Source organism: Phyllobates terribilis, unplaced genomic scaffold (genome assembly GCF_046119375.1).
Source record: "Phyllobates terribilis strain yellow unplaced genomic scaffold, ASM4611937v1 Scaffold_11__3_contigs__length_659146591, whole genome shotgun sequence".
Lineage (NCBI taxonomy): Eukaryota > Metazoa > Chordata > Amphibia > Anura > Dendrobatidae > Phyllobates > Phyllobates terribilis.
In genome coordinates, this window is record NW_027362771.1 from 506,792,301 (window position 1) to 506,808,609 (window position 16,309).

At 43.3% G+C, this 16,309-nt stretch overlaps 1 long non-coding RNA gene across 1 annotated transcript in view; it reads left to right on the forward strand.

Annotated features, from left to right (window-relative positions):
- Positions 1 to 2,883, forward strand: part of LOC141165259 (uncharacterized) — a 61,173-nt gene extending 58,290 nt beyond the window's left edge. Inside the window, exons 3-4 of the long non-coding RNA XR_012251121.1 lie at positions 403 to 570; positions 2,416 to 2,883. This is a non-coding gene — a long non-coding RNA (uncharacterized lncRNA). The remainder of the gene's footprint in view (positions 1 to 402; positions 571 to 2,415) is intronic.
- The last annotated feature ends 13,426 nt before the right edge of the window (positions 2,884 to 16,309 follow it).

Consider the following 16,309-nt stretch of genomic DNA (forward strand, 5'->3'; position numbering starts at 1 on the left):
AGAACTCGTGATGGCCTCTTTCAGATGCTGGAAGGACGACACAGCCGAGTCAGCCCAGAAATACAGTGGGGAAAAAAAGCATTTAGTCAGCCACCAATTGTGCAAGTTCTCCCACTTAAAAAGATGAGAGACAACTGTAATTGACATCGTAGATAGACCTCAACTATGAGATACAAAGTGAGAAAACAAATCCTGAAAATCACATTGTCTTATTTGGAAAGAATTTTTTTTTAAATTTTGGTGGAAAATAAGTATTTGGTCAATTACAAAAGTTCATCTCAATACTTTGTTATATATCCTTTGTTGGCAATGACAGAGGTCAAACGTTTTCTGTAAGTCTTCACAAGGTTGGCACACACTGTTGCTTGGTGGCTGACTAAATTCTTTTTTTCCCCACTGTAGGTGTGATAAGGGACAAGAAGTGCTGGGTAAATTGCCTGTAGAAGTTGGTGTAACCCATGAAGCGCTGGATGGCACGCAAACCTTGAGGAAGGGGCCAGGATAGAACAGCAGAAACCTTTTCTGGATCCATTTCGAGACATTGGTTGGAAACAATATAGCCAAGGAAAGGTAAGGAGGTTTTTTCAAAGATACATTTGGACAATTTGGCAAACAAATAGTTCGCCTGGAGACGCTGTAGAACTTGACAAATGTGTTTTCTGTCGGTTGGAGATCAGCAGAGAATATCAGGATATCGTCCAAATACACACCACAGAAATATGGAGGAGATCCCGGAAGATGTCATTAATGAACTCCTAGAACACATCACACATCCTGAAGGGCATGATAAGATACTCGTAGTGACCGTCATAGGTATTAAAGGCAGTTTCCATTCATCGCTCTTAGGGATACGAATCAAGTTGTAAGCCTCTCACAGATGTAACGTCCATTGCCGGCGCCCCCGAATGGTTCCCCTACTTTCTCCTATAGCCCTGTGTAGTCTGTACGTGATCCTGTGGTCGCTCCGGCGATGCCCGAACCCTGAAACCGCGTCGGCGTTATCTGAACCATTTCCCAATAGCTTTACGTTCAGACACGCAGTTTATCTCCGAGATCCTTGTTATCTGGACTGTCCATCAGTCTCCGAATTCTGCTGGCCAGTGACTCCGGTCACATCACCCTGCACCCGAGCGTGCTCGCCGACAGGGTTAATGAGGCATACTCGATCGTCATTAATGGGCAGCGAAGCAAGGTTTGAAGGCACAGGAGGCAGAGTCTTGCCAGAGTCAGAGTCTAACTGCCTAGCTAAGGTCGCACTGGAGTGATGCTAGTATTCTAAGTTCCATACCACTAGTCTTGAGCCTCCATCTTCAGCTGTTCCCAGAGCTTCTTCTGTTGGTTGTGACCTGCAGGATCGCTTCAGTGTTTGCTGGGTGAGCCGAAGGTCACTTCTCAATCTAAGTCTATGTGAGCCAGAACGAGGATCTCATAGACTTACATTGAGAGCTTGTGACCGTTACCTCTGACTTCTGGTCAGTCAGAAGTCGCGGTTGTAAGATGGTGGTGCAGGGCTGGAGCGGCGTCTGGAAGAGCTGAAGGCGGTGGCTGGTAAGTATAATACTAGAGGCAGGGAACTTAGATTAAAAGAACCACTGCAGCGTTGAGATACAAAAAAAACTGTTGGAGTGGTGCTTTAAAGGGAACTAGTCACCTGAAAACGCTATTAACCTGCAAATATGGGGTTAATCTGCAGGTTAAAAGCATTGTGAAACAGCCTGGCGCCCGCACTTAATGTAGACCCACGCTGCCAGGAGGAAATGAACTTTATTCCTTCCAGCAGCGTTCTGGTTTCAATCACGGGGGCAGCGCCGGCGCGGATTCAGTCACCACTTTGTGTATAGAGCGGTGGCTGTAACCGCATACCCAACCCCGACTGACAGAAGCTCAGCACTAGGGTCTGCTGTCAGTGCCTGGGGTGCGGTTACGGTCCCTGCTCTCTACACACAGAGCTGTGACTGAACCTGCGCCGGCACCACCCCCGTGACTAAGACCGGAAAGCTGCCGAGGGAATAAAGATCATTTTCTCCTGGCAGCATGGTTCTAAGTGCTGGCGCCGGGCAGGCTTACAACGCTATTAACCTGCAGATTAACCCCATATCTGCAAGTTAATAGCGTTTTTCAAGTGACAGATTTCCTTTAAACATAGGGTTAGAAAAAAGGAGCTTCTATTTTGATGTCTTCTCTTCTAACAAACATTAAAACAGGTTTAACCAAATGAACAGCAATCTTGCAACACTAGTAACTGCAATATTAGTTTTCAACAAGGCAATAGGAGCTTTCCACGTTTAACAAACCAGACCGTTAGTTTACCTGTCCATGGGGTCACGGGGAGGGGTGTATCATCTTCAATTGGCATAAAGTTTTGTTCACCACCTTTGACACCTGAACATCGATTTTCGGTATTTCATTCCACAGAACAGTGTCTTGCAAGCCTTCTCCTGAGTATCAGCAAGACGTCTCCCGAGTATCAGCAAGGCTTCTCCCGAGTATCTGCAAGACTTCTCCCGAGTACCCCCCATCTTCTGGAATTCTGTGCCTCAACATGTCCGATTATCCCCTACATTTGGAACTTTCAAGAGGAACTTGAAAACTCATCTCTTCAGAAAAGCTTACAGCCTGTAATGACCCCGCTGCCACCTCACCTCTACCAGAGCCGCCGCTTCACCAACACTGGAACTGTTGAAACCCCCGGACATACTGTCTCCTTCCCCATCATCCTGTAGAATGTAAGCCCACAAGGTGAGGGTCCTCTCCCCTCTGTACCTGTCACTATTAGTGTGTTCATTGTAATTTCGACTTGTGTTTTGTATGTAAGCCCTCCCCATGTACAGCAACATGGAATCAATGGTGCTAGAAAAATAAACAATAATAATAATAATTAAAGGGAAATCGGTCATTAAATTCCATGGATACCACCAACTTTCTTTCTGGGTGCTGCCATTCTTCAAAAATTATTTATTGTACAGTCTCATGAATGGAATAAACTTTTTTTTCGAGGTCCAAAGCAACCAAACATTTCATCCAGAAAAGATCTTGGTTCCTCTTTCTTGTCTATATTCATTGTACCATTACAGCTTTTAGAAAAAATATCAGTGTCCTCAGCAGAGAAATAATATTTCTTATCTTCCTGCACCGACATAGCAACCAGCTCTTCATCCCCAGAAGACTCATTATAAGAAACAATAGACTGTGACTTCAAATTCGCATCAGATATAAGTTATATCATATAACCTGTGTTCTGACCCTTTTTGGCAGGTGGGTGGGTTTAGACTTTAAAGACTGTAAATGTAATTTGGCAAAGGAAGACTTGACTTCATGCCTAATTAGTGAGCGTAGTTCTTCCAAAGCAGCCGTTTTTCCTTTAAATTTTTTTTCTGTGCAAAATTTACAAAGGTTTTTTTTATAAGATTTGGCCACTTTCTTAAAGGAAACCTGTCACCGGGTGTTCACCATATAAAGTTTGGCCACCATTATTAAGGCTTCTTTTACAGCATACTAGAATTTTTTTCTACAGCAAAGTCCCCAATCCCTTCTGCAGATCCCAAAAAAAGACCTTTTATTATACCACAGATATCAGAGGTCAGGTCCAATGGGCCTCTCTTGTCTTGATCCAGCACCTCCTCTCTTCCTTCAATTGCTGTCCTCCTTCCCTGATTCATGTGGATGACGAGTTCTACATCATTCACACAGTGTCCTCCATCGCACTTCTACACAGGCAAACATCTCTCTACCCTGAAAAGGGCAGAGCAAAGTACAGTAATGCGCATGCGCCGGAAAATGCCAAAGAGTGCCGATGACCTGGAAGTAAAGCCAGTGCATGCGCATTACAGTACTTTGCTCTCCCCCCAGCAGAGAAGGACATCAGTGGTTATAGGAAAAGAGGAGACGCCGAATCAAGACCAAAGACGCCCGTCAGACAGGACCACACCGTCAGTGGGCATAATAAAAGTTCTTTTTTGGCATCTGCAGAAGGGATTGGGGACATTTTTACAGCATTCTAGTATGCTGTAGAAGAGGCATTAATGGTGGTGGCCATACTTTATAAGGGAAAAATCTGGAGACAGGTTCACTTTAATACAAATAGCACACTTGTTAAATTTGCTTTTGGATTTTTAAGCAGATGATTTTCTTTCCTGCAAAGCACAAAAGCAATAGTATAAAGCCTTACTAAACCCTGATAGAATTCTAAGGGCAGCAATGCCTGAAAGTGCACCCAAAGAACAGATACTCCCTGGACTGGGGGTTAGTGGGCTGTGCTAGATTCAAAGTGAGGAGTCCGACACTCCATGATGTAAAGCACACATTCCTCATTAGCACTGGTAGCAAAAATCATCATCTGCTACCTTAGACCTCCTTCACTCGTCTGTATAAAACACGTACGTGAAAAAACGGTACGGGTGGTGTCATCAGTGTTTTCAATCATTATGTCATCAGTGTACGGTCCATGTGTCAGTTTTTACCATCAGTGTGGTCATCAATGTTTTTCCGGTATAGATAAATAAATTATAATAATAATTTTTATTTGTATAGGGCCAACATATTCCGCAGCACTTTACAATTAAGTAGGGACATATACAGACAATATAAACAATACAATATATCACATTTCAACAGTTACCAGAGGATTGAGGGCCCTGCTCGCAAGCTTACAATCTATATGGAAAAGGGGGGACACAATAGGTAGAACATGGTCATCAGCCAGTATCCGTCTAAGGGCAGTTACCGTGTGGTATTTGGTGCATGGAGGATGTGGAGACAGATGAATAGTCAGGAGCAGATTAAGATTAACATTTAGGAGGGGACAGGGGAGAGTTAGGTTGGTGAGTTGAGGTGATAGACTTGTCTAAACAGATGTGTTTTTAAACCACGTTTGAAGACATGGGGGCTAGATATCAGTTGAATCGTTTGGGGCAGTGCATTCCAGAAAACTGGCGCGGCACGAGAGAAGTCTTGGAGCCGGAGGTGTGAGGTTTGGATTAAGGAGGTTGTTAGTTTTAGATCAGTTGCAAAACGGAGGGCACGGGAGGGGCGATAGACAGAAATGAGGGATGAGATGTAGGGCGGTGCAGAACTGTGGAGAGCTTTGTGGGTGAGAGAGATGAGTTTGTATTGTATTCTGTGGTGAATGAGTAACCAGTGCAATGGCTGGCACCGGGTAGAGGCGTCGGTGAAGTTACAATTTGTACATGTGGTATCCTTGAAAAAAACAGAAAACACACACACTGGAAACACGTACTTGTGAAAGCAGCCTTAAATAGAAAAAAAACCCAGAGAAGACACTGAGCAGTATCCCAATCGAAGACCAGAGGCTGGCATGGTTATATGGGCTAACAATTGGGAATGAGTATTCTTACGAACTTTCTTCGCTGATTGCCAGCTCATCTACATACACCTTAAATCAGATGAATGAATGAAAGTAATTACAAAGTCCCTCATTAATATGGATATTAGTTGCGAAATGTTCTTCAGAAGTAGAGCTTCCCTTTTCAATATAACATTTAGCTTACCAAGTGACCAATATTGAGCAATTCTTGGCAAGATCATAAAATATCATGTGTGTGACGTAACTGAGAATTATGTAAGAGAAGTGTGGGCATCAATCCCTGCCAGAGATTGAACAAGCAAATGGAATACTTACTAAACATTACATTTCTATTTCCATATGTGGAGACTAGGATAACTCTCAGGAGTTCTATTGCAAAGACCATTTTAAAACTTCTGGAGAAAGCCAAACACAGCGCTCTATTATTTCCATTAGAACCAAAGACAAAAAGAAAATGTGGAAGAATTGCTGTTTTTGTGTTCATCTCTCCAGGAAAGAAAGGAAAAATATACAGTAATCAAAAAGTTGTATGAGCCCAAAAATAATCTTAATTTTTTTCCCACAAAGAAAAAAGCCCTCAAAAAGATATGACAAAAGAAAGATTTTTTGAAGAAATAATTACACTGTCTTTACAGTGCAACAGTAGTAATAAAAACTATATTAATTTGGTATTAATTGTACTGAAAAGGTTATTATGTTATTAATGCAAAAAAACTATGGCAGAATTGCTATTTACCCCCTCCCCAGAAAAATAATACAATACATTATAAAGTATGTATCCTAAAATGGTGACATTTGAAGTAAAAAAAAATCCTCCTGCAAAAAAATAAAGCTGTTATCTGGCTACATTGACAAAAAAAAGGTTATGGCTTTCGAATTACAGATGTGAAGAAGCACAAAGTGCTGCATTCTCAAGACCCAAACAAAGCCACGCCCTTAAAGGGGTGGTCTACTACTCAGACAACCCCTTCTCAATCTCTTTGTTTCCCCCTTGTAAAATAATAACACCTATGCTCACCTCCGGTGGTGGTGCTGCTCCAGTGGTGTCGACACCAGCTCTGCTGGGGATCGCATGATAATGTTATATCACATGATCCATGCAGCCATTCAGCCTCTCCTCCCTTTGTATGAATCACATACATCCGGAGGAAGTGAGGGAGCAGCAGTTTTCACTTCTTCCAGATATATACAATTTGTCCAAAGAAGGGGAAAGTGAAGTCAGAGCTGATTGGCCACAGGGATCGCCTGGCATAAAAATGTCAGGCGATCCTTAGGAGAGATACTGCCAACATCACTGGAACTGCGCCGGCAGCGGAGGTGAGTATACTGTAAGTGTTATTATTTTACAGGGGGAAAACATAGGAATTGAGAATGGGTTGTCCAATTAGAGGACAATCCCTTTAAGGGGTTAGTTCCACTGTGTATTGATAATGGCACTTTAAAAGCTAGGGTAAGCTTTTACTTTGTCTAGTCAGTGAATTCAGTAACATATATTACATGACTGCAATCTAGTGTTCCACAAGTGCTTTACTTACATCATTCAGACAATATTTTAATATCTTGATACACCAGAATCTGCTGCTTCAAATAATCTCTTAATAACTTAGTTGTGCATTTTCCACTAATCCTATGATTCTGCATTGGATACAGTAGCAAGGGTTTATATGATATTAAACAAATTACACATAAAAAATGTGCCTGCATTATCAGGTCTAGTCAGCAGCGTATAAATCCGGTAGACATGATCTTGTGTGTAGGACGTGACCAAGTGCACATACGAGCAACAGAGCGAATAGAGAAAGTCAAATGAAAAAAAATAAAGTGGATTTACTCATGGTCTAGTGCAGGGGTCTCAAACTCGGCTGGGTATATGGGCCGCACATGGAAAAAATTTGAATTTGGGGGGCCGCATTCTTTGTTCAATGTGACATTTTTAGTGATACCATTTTTTTTTGTATAGACCTTTTGAACATTTTTTCCGTGTTTATTTTTTTATAGCTTGGGTCGTTATGGATGTGGTGATAATAAATGTGCACTTTTTTGTGTTTACTTTAGTTTACATATAAAACAGCATTTTTAGTGCCCAATATTTTTTCATGCTTTATTTTTATTTTTTTGATTTTTACAATTTTGTTTCCCCCAATTGGCCACATTCAGTAATATTGTCTTACAATTAGCATCATATAGTAATAATGGCAAACATCTTGTAGTAATGTTCCCCATCCAAGTCCCCATCTTGTACTAATGTACCCCATCCAGGTCCCCATCCTGTGGCTATGTGCCCCATCCCGGTCCCCATCTTGTGGCTATGTGCCCCATCCAGGTCCCCATCCTGTGGCTATGTGCCCCATCCAGGTCCCCATCTTGTGGCTATGTGCCCCATCCAGGTCCCCTCTTGTGGCTATGTGCCCCATCCAGGTCCCCTCTTGTGGCTATGTGCCCCATCCAGGTCCCCTCTTGTGGCTATGTGCCCCATCCAGGTCCCCTCTTGTGGCTATGTGCCCCATCCAGGTCCCCATCCTGTGGCTATGTGCCCCATCCAGGTCCCCATCTTGTGGCTATGTGCCCCATCCAGGTCCCCTCTTGTGGCTATGTGCCCCATCCAGGTCCCCTCTTGTGGCTATGTGCCCCATCCAGGTCCCCTCTTGTGGCTATGTGCCCCCTGTTCTTCACACACATAAAATAGAAAAAAAAAATGATTCTCACCTGTCCTCCGTTCCCTCGGCGGCCTTCCTGCAGATGTGGCCCGCAGGTACCACAGAGTCAGACCCCTTGACGATCCCGACCTGGTCCAGGAGGAGCCGCCGACAGCAGCGCTGCATTGCCGCACAGAGACTGTCTCCCAGCACTGCATTTTCAATGTCAGCCGCCGGCCAATCAGAGGCCAGCAGCTGATAGCTGCGTATGGCAATGACGTCATACTCGCTGCGCCGACACGCAGATATCAGCTGCTGGCCTCTGATTGGCCGGCGGCTGGCATTGGAAATGCAGTGCTGGGAAACAGTCTCTGTGCGGCAATGCAGCGCTGCTGTCGGCGGCTCCTCCTGGACCAGGTCGGGATCATCAAGGGGTCTGTGTCTGCGGGCCGCATAAAGCAGCCTCAGGGGCCGCATGCGGCCCGCGGGCCGCGTGTTTGAGACCCCTGGTCTAGTGCCTGATGGACAGCTAGAGGCTGAAGCCGCCTCAGACCTATGCACGCCAAGGGAATTTGCAATGAACAGTGGTCTTGGCACTCAGCATGAATATTCTTTCTATACATAGAAGTATAGGAAGCACTTGAGGAAAAATATGTCACTTATAGAAAGCATCTCAGAGCCTATAGTAGTATCTTCAGCTATCTAAATACACGGAACAAAAATATAATTGCAACACTTCTGTTTTTGCTCCCATTTTTCACGAGCTGAACTCAAAAATCTAAGACTTTTTCTATGTCCACAAAAGGCCTTTTTCTCTCAAATATTGTTCACAAATTTGTCAAAATCTGTGTTAGGCTATGTGCCCACGATGCAGAAATGAAGCAGAAAATTTCTGCAGCATTTCTGCATCTCCCTGGCAGAAAAAACGCATGCAGATTGTGCATGCGTTTTTCCTGCAGAATACATGCGGATCCACATGCGGATTCACTTGCGTTTCCGCATGCAGATTGACAAGCGCTTTCCAGGCGATAGCATCACTTGGAAAGTGCTTGACAACTAGGTCACACTATATAAATCCATGCAAACAGCATGGATTTATACAGTGTGAACCGTAAAAATTAAAACAAATAAAGCTATACTCACCTCCGAGGCCCCGGCGTGTGCTGCAGCGCTGCTTCCTGGCTGGTTCCTGGATGCCGGCATATCGCGAGACAGAGCGGTGAAGGGCCTGGGGTCACATGACTGTGACGTCACCGCAGCTCCTCAAGCGATGCCGGCATTCAGAGAGAAGCCGCCGGACAGGTGAATATAAACTTTATTTGTTATTTTATTCTTTTTTTTACAGGTACAATGGTACCCAGGTCTGGATGAGTCTCCTCTCCTCCAGAACTGGGTACCATCCGCACATAGAGACGCATAGAAGCCGCTTGTAAAAATGTACAGTCGCGGTTTCTATGCGTCTCAATGCAAGTCAATGGCGGGAGTTCCGCTGCGCTTCCGCAAAATTAAATGACATGCTGCGGATTTTTGTACGCAGCATAAACGCTGTGGAAAAATCCGCAGCATGTGCATAGAACATGCGGAATCCCCTTGGGGACCATGGGGTGCGGATTACCTAGCGTTTCACAAGCGTTTATGCTGCGGAAATTCTGCAGCATAAACGCTTGAAAAACGCTACGTGGGCACTCAGCCTTAGTGAACACTTCTGCTTTGGCAAAATATTCCATCCAACTCACAGGTGTCACATATCCAGATGCTGATTAGACAGCACAATTAGGCTGGCCACAATGAAAGGCCACTCTAAAAGGAGCAGTGTTACAGTATTGGGTGGTCTGGAAACCAGTCAGTATCTGGTGTGACCACCATTTGCCTCACGCAGTGCAGCACATCTCCTTCACATAGAGTTGATCAGGTTGTTGATTGAGGCCTGTGGAATGTTGGCCCCCACCCCCAGGATACCCCCAATACTGAAAAACTGCACATTTTAGAGTGTCCTTTCATTGTGGCCAGCCTAAGGCACACCTGTGCAATAATCCTGCGGTCTAATTAGCATATTGATATGCCACACCAGTGAGGTAGACGGATTATCTCGACAAAGCAGAAGTGCTCACTAACACAGATTTAGACAAATTTGTGAACAATATTTAAGAGAAAAAGGCATTTTGTGTACATAGAAAAAGTCTTAGATCTTTGAGTTTATATTTTTGTTCAGTATGTTTGTGTGTGTGTGTGTGTGTGTGTATATATACATACACACATACTGAACAAAACTATAAACTCAAAGATCTAAGACTTTATATACACACACACACACACTGTACTTTCAATGAGCCATTTCTAAATGATTTTGACCTCCTGAATTCAAATCTCACAATGAACATTTTTAGTTTGCTCTTATTTCTATGATATCAAAGAGTTTTCCTTTTACTGCATATAATTAATGCATAAAAGTTTCAATACTTTGAAACATTATTATTTTTGCAAATATAAACATGCAGAATATTTTGTTATGCTAATTTTCTGATATTTATTTAGAGGAAACTTATCAATAATTCAAATACCTAAAACATGTCTAAACACTATGGCGAATTATAAACAGTTACAGAAATTGCACTACAAAATTTGGTCCTCATTCAGTGACAACTCTTTTTTGCTTGTCTTTTGTACTCCTGCATCGGATCATCTCTTACAATTGCCCAACAGTAACCTGCAAGCATTGATGGATTCCATTTTTCTTTGTGTCTTTTCTCCATAGCTGCAATATCTTGGTGAAATCTCTCACAATGCGAATGTAAGAAATGAATCTTTAAGGACATGTTACAGTCAAGATTCTTATATGTTTTGAGAAGATTTTCCACCAACTCTTCATAGATATCTGCTCTTGAGCTTCCCAAAAAATGAGTTACCACTAATGTGAATGCTACCCATGCAGCCTTTTCCTTTCCCTGCAACAAACGGAGAAATTCATCTTGAAGAAGCTTACGAATCTGAGGTCCAATAAAGACTCTTTCCTTTATCTTTGCTTCATTCAATCTTGAGAATTTATCAATGAGATACTTGAATACTTTTGCATTTTTATCCATCATCTTTACAAAGTTCTTCATTATTCCCAACTTGATATGCAATTGTGGTAACAAAATCTTATGTGGATCAACAAGTGCTGGATGCAGGACATTTTTACTACCTGACTGAAGTGAATGTCGGAGAGGCCTGTAACGCCAGGTGTGGGAAAGACTTAGTGCAACACAGAGGGAAGGGGGAAAGGGAGCCCAGACACTAGGGAAAGGGGGAAGTGGAGACCTCCTAGTCTGGTCTAGCTTCACCCTGTCTCAACTACCGTCCTTATATTGGCTCTTCACCAATCGCGGCACGCGTGCCTCGCCCTGTCTTTCCTTGGCGTATGGCTAAGGGTAGGGATGGGAGGAGTGAGCACTAGTCGATCTCCACTAAACTTTATAGACAACAAGGGTAGACAAACAGAGGTAGAATGCTTAGCTTAAGACGACTCCAGACAAATGTGAACTCGGCGTCAAGCTCCAGAGAGGACAAAGTACTGCTCTTGCTAAGCCTTCACAAGTAGAAATGAATATAGCCAGCACCTCCCTCTCAGACACACCAGGTATATATACACCCAGGCCAGGGAGCTAATTACCAGAGGGAAGTAGCTGCTAGGTCCTAGAGACAGCCTCTCATCTAAGAAGATGTCTGTAATGCCAAACGTAGAGATCTCCTGCAACCAACTGCAGGGCGACTGTCACCTCTGATACACCCGTGAGGCCAGTCTCTTTTATTGTAGTGATATTCTCTTGCATGATTGTCCCACTCACACAGAAAGGAGCAGTACTTTGTGTATCCAACCTGGAGACCAAGTAAGAGGACAACCATCTTTAAAGTGAACCTGTCATATCCTTTATGGCTATTAAACTGCCCCCAGTGTCTTGACAGTGATGCACAATGCATCACCAACATGTTTGTCTCAAGCAAAATGTCAGAGTATTTAGCGCACAAATCACTTTTTACACTTTGATAAGTGCCCCACATACCTCCGGATTCAGTCATAGGGGTGGGCAGCTCTAACTTTTCAGTCACAGTGTTTTGAAATTCTCCCGACCCATCCCATTAGCATTCCTTCCAGTCAGCTCCCTATGTCACTGCAATAGCTAAGGAGATCCCGCGCTTGCGCAATGATGCTCCGGAAACTCTGAGTGTAAAGTTACATATGGGGTATTTCCACGTTCAGCAGAAATTGTGGGACAAATTTTGGTGCCGTTTTTACTATTTCCCAGTGTGAAGATGTAAAATCTGGAGCTAAAACAAAATTTTGGTGTTAAAAATGTAATTATTTTTTCTTCACTGCCCAATGGTATAAAGGTGTGTTACACACCTGTGGTGTCAAAATGATCACTGCGCCCATAGATGAATTCATTGAGAGGTGTACTTTGTAAAATGCGGTTACTTATGGGGGGGGTTCTGCTGTTCTGGCACCTCAGTGGCTTATGGCACCTGGAAACCATAACAGTAAAATCTGCATTATAATATGGTGCTCCATCCCTTCTGAGCTTTCCACTGTGCCTGAAAAGTTTTTCCAGATTCCATTTAGGGTATTGGCACATGCAGTAGAAATTGCAAAACAAACTGTGAGGTCCATTTTTTCCTATTAGCTCTCATAAAAATTTAAAACTTGGAGCTAAAACAACATTTAAGTGGTAAAAATGTAATTATTCTTTCTTCTCCACCCAATAATATAAAATTCTGTGAGGCACATGTGGTGTCAACATTCTCACTGCACCCGCAGATGAATTCATTGAGTAGTGTAGTTTGTAAAATGGGGTCACTTATAGGAAATTCTGCTGTTCTGGTACCTCAGGGACTTTTCCAGTGGGTCATGGCACCCTCAAACCATCCCAACAAAGTCTGAACTCCAATATGATGCTCCTTTCCACTATGGTTTGCACTATGCCTCAAAAGTAATTTTTGACCACATATGGGGTATTGCCGTACTCAGGAGAAATTGCCTAACAAATTGTATGGTCCATTTTCTCCTATTATCAATTTTGAAAATTGAAAACTTGGGGCCAAAGCAACATTTTAGTGGAAAAATGTTATACAATTCTGTGAATCACCTGAGGGTTAAAAATACTCACTACATCCCTAGATGAATTCCTCAAGAAGTGTGGTTTCCAAAATTAGGTCACTTGTGGGGGTTTCTGCTGTCACTTACTGGGGATTCTCAAATGTGACATCGCATCCGAAATCTATTCCAGCCAAAATTGCACTCCAGAATTCAATTGGTGCTCTTTCCCTTCCGAGCCCTGCAGTGCGCCCAAACAGTAGTTTTTTACCACATATCGTGTATCGGCATACTCAGGAGAAATTGCACAACAGATTTTGTGGTCCATTTTCTCCTGTTACTCTTGTGAAAAAGAGAAATCTGGGGATAAAGCAACATTTTATGTGGGGAAAAAAGTGATTTTTTTATTTTTATGGCTCAACCATATAAAAATTCGGAAGTAAATTTCACAATTTTTCACAATTATACCCTTAAACTAGAGAGTTATGTCACACAAAATAGTTAATAAATAACATTTACCACATTTCTACTTTACATCTGCATCATTTTTGAAACATATTTTTTTGTGTTATGAAGTTAGAAGGGTTAAAAGTTGATCAGCAATATCTAACTTTTACAACAAAATTTACAAAACCATTTTTTTAGGAACCACATCACATTTGAAGTGACTTTGGGTGGCTTATATGGCAGAAAATACCCAAAAGTGACACCATTCTAAAAACTTCACCTCAACACCACATAAACGCAATATGAAAGGAAAAAATTAACATTTTTTTTCACAAAAATTTTACTTCAGCCCCAAAAGTTTTTATTTTCACAAAGGTACTCCTGAGTACACCGATACCTCATATGTGGGCATAAACAAGTTTTGGAGCACAGTGAAAAGCTCAGAAGGAAAGACAAGCTATGTTGGAGTTCTGATTTTGCTGGAATTGTTTGAGGGTGCCATGTCACATTGGCAGAGCCCCTGAGGTGACAGAACAGGAGAATTTCCCATAAGTGACCTCATTTTACAAACTACACCCCCCCCAATGAATTCATCTAGGGGTGCAGTGAGCATGTTGACACCACATGTGCCTGACATAATTTTATACAGTTGGGCAGTGGAGAAAGAATAATTACATTTTTATCACTAAAATGTTGTTTTAGCCCCACGTTTTTAATTTTTATAAGGGCTAGTAGGAAAACATGGACCTCAGTTTGTTGTAAAAATTTTTCCTGAGTGCGTCAATACCCTACATGTAATTGAGAAATACTTTTCAGGCACAGTACAAAGCTCAGAAGGGAAGGAGTGGCATGTTATAGTGCAGATTTTACTGTTATGGTTTCCGGATGCCATGACCCACTGGGAGAGCCCCTCAGGTGACAGAACAGCAGAACCCCCTCATAAGTGACCCCTTTTTACAAACTACACCTCTCAATAAATTCATCTAGAGGGGCAGTGATCATATTGATACCACAGGTGTGTCACCGAATTTTATACCATTGGACAGTGAAGAAAAAATAATTACATTTTTACCACCAACATTTTGTTTTAGCCACAGATTTTACATTTTCGCAAAGGGAAATGGGTAAAAAAGGCACCAAAATGAGTCCCACAATTTCTGCTGAACAAAGAAATACCCCATATGTGGCTGTACAGTACTGCTTAGCCACATGGCAAGACTCAGGAGGGATGGAGTGCTATTTGTCTCCTGGAGCACAGATTTTCCTAGAATAGTTTGCGGACTCCATATACAGAGCCACTAAGTGCAAGAAGAGCAGAATCCCCCTTAAGTGACCCCATTTTGGAAATTATACCCCTTTGGGAATTTATCTACAGGTGTAGTGATGATTTTGACTCCATGGATGTTTTGCAAAAACAAGCAGCAGTGGATGCTGCCGTTGTAGTATATTGTAATGCCCAGTACATTGTAGTGCCCAGTACATTGTAGTGCCCAGCTCATGCTTCTGGAGACACGTACCAGTAAATTAGGCAGGTTCTAATCGCTACAGAAATTCCAAACATGTGGATGCTAATTGTGGTTTAGGGACATTGTGGGGCTCAGAAGGGAGGGGGGCATTTTTATATGGGAGCGCAGAATTTTCTGAATTTCTTTTGGAGGTGAGGAGTCATTTCACTTTTCCAGAGCCTTTGTGCTACCGGTAACGTGGAGGCCCCCTATATTTCCATTAACAGATGAAGGACCTGAGTGGGGACTTGCTTTTCTTGTGGATTGATTTTAAGCTTTTGTTGGGAACATTTTACATAACATTTTAGATCACATTTATCCTGTGCTCTATGCTGAGCACTTATTTCGGGGTTTCCATCTAAATCTCGGAGTGACGTGATTCAGATGAAAACCCTGAGGGATCCACTCACTATAATGAGGCAGCAGAGTTACTCTGGACTCCGTCTGACTTCTGTTCAGCGTTGTCCTTCTTTTCAGAAGTGCACAAAACTGTGGTTGACCGCGCTTTTATGCACGCCTAAAAAGACAGACACTGCCGAATAATAGGCCACACAGGGTCCACAGTGCCTCCATCTGCCTCATTATAGGGAACTTTCCGCCAGGGTTTAGTCTGAATCACATATTTCAGAGATTTACACAGAAACCCCAGTGTAAGTGTAGCACCCCGAGGACTCGGCTGCTACAGGGGTATTGCACCTCGATCCAGAGGTGTGGTATTCCACTCCCGGGTAAGGATGGAGTGTGGGACTGAGCTCAGCTAGCTGCATGCACTACACTCATCCCATTTCCGGGGGACAGAACAACGGTACTCCCACCAGATAGATGTGCAGGTACGACAGCGTCTGTCCCTGGCTGGAGTGGGAGGGGGGGGGGAACATCCCAGTAGTGTAGGGGCAGATAGGGGAGGGACTCTGGGCATAGAGGTAGGAGCCCATTGGGTGCTAGTCACCTGGGCTCACACATAGAGGGAGTATATATGGTGGGCACCATCTAGAGACAGGGAGAGCAGAGCTGAGAGAGTCAGAGGGAGAGTTCAGCCAGGAGGGCTGACAGGGAGCTGTGGCTCCGGCTGGGCCCAGCTCCAGGGCCAGGGCTGCAGTGGAGAGGAGGAGGAAGAGAGGCCCAGAGACGCAAGACAAGAGGGAACCCTGAGATCCCAGAAGTAAACCAAAAGGGTGAAGGGTTGGCAGAAAAGGGTACCGGAACCCAAACTGGTGGAGGCTAATGATCCTCAGCCAGGAACCGGAGGTCGTGGTCAAGTTTTGGCGCGACCCTCACCACATCCACCAGGAAGGCACACCACGAATAGGGTCAGGAAAGCCAGAGA